Source organism: Mizuhopecten yessoensis, unplaced genomic scaffold (genome assembly GCF_002113885.1).
Source record: "Mizuhopecten yessoensis strain PY_sf001 unplaced genomic scaffold, ASM211388v2 scaffold4747, whole genome shotgun sequence".
Lineage (NCBI taxonomy): Eukaryota > Metazoa > Mollusca > Bivalvia > Pectinida > Pectinidae > Mizuhopecten > Mizuhopecten yessoensis.
In genome coordinates, this window is record NW_018405701.1 from 11541 (window position 1) to 12104 (window position 564).

Consider the following 564-nt stretch of genomic DNA (forward strand, 5'->3'; position numbering starts at 1 on the left):
TGTGACAAGATCTAGTATGATACAGGAANGGGTATAGTATTGTGACAAATTCTAGTATGATACAGGACTGGTAGGTATAGTATTGTGACAAGTTCTAGTGTGATACATGACTGGTAGGTATTGTATTGTACTAAGTTCTAGTGTGATACATGACTGGTAGGTATAGTATAGTGATAAGTTCTAGTGTGATACAGGACTGATGGGTATAATACAGGGACATTTTCTAGTGTGATACTGAACTGATGGGTATAGTATTGTGACAAGTTCTAGTGTGATACATGACTGGTAGGTATTGTATTGTACTAAGTTCTAGTGTGATACATGACTGGTAGGTATAGTATAGTGATAAGTTCTAGTGTGATACAGGACTGATGGGTATAGTATTGTGACAAATTCTAGTATGGTACATGACTGGTAGGTATAGTATGGTGACAAGTTCTAGTATGATACTGGACTGATGGGTATAATATAGTGACAAGTTCTAGTTTGATACTGAACTGATGGGTATAGTGTTGTGACAAGTTCTAGTGTGATACTGAACTGATGGGTATAGTATAGTGAAAA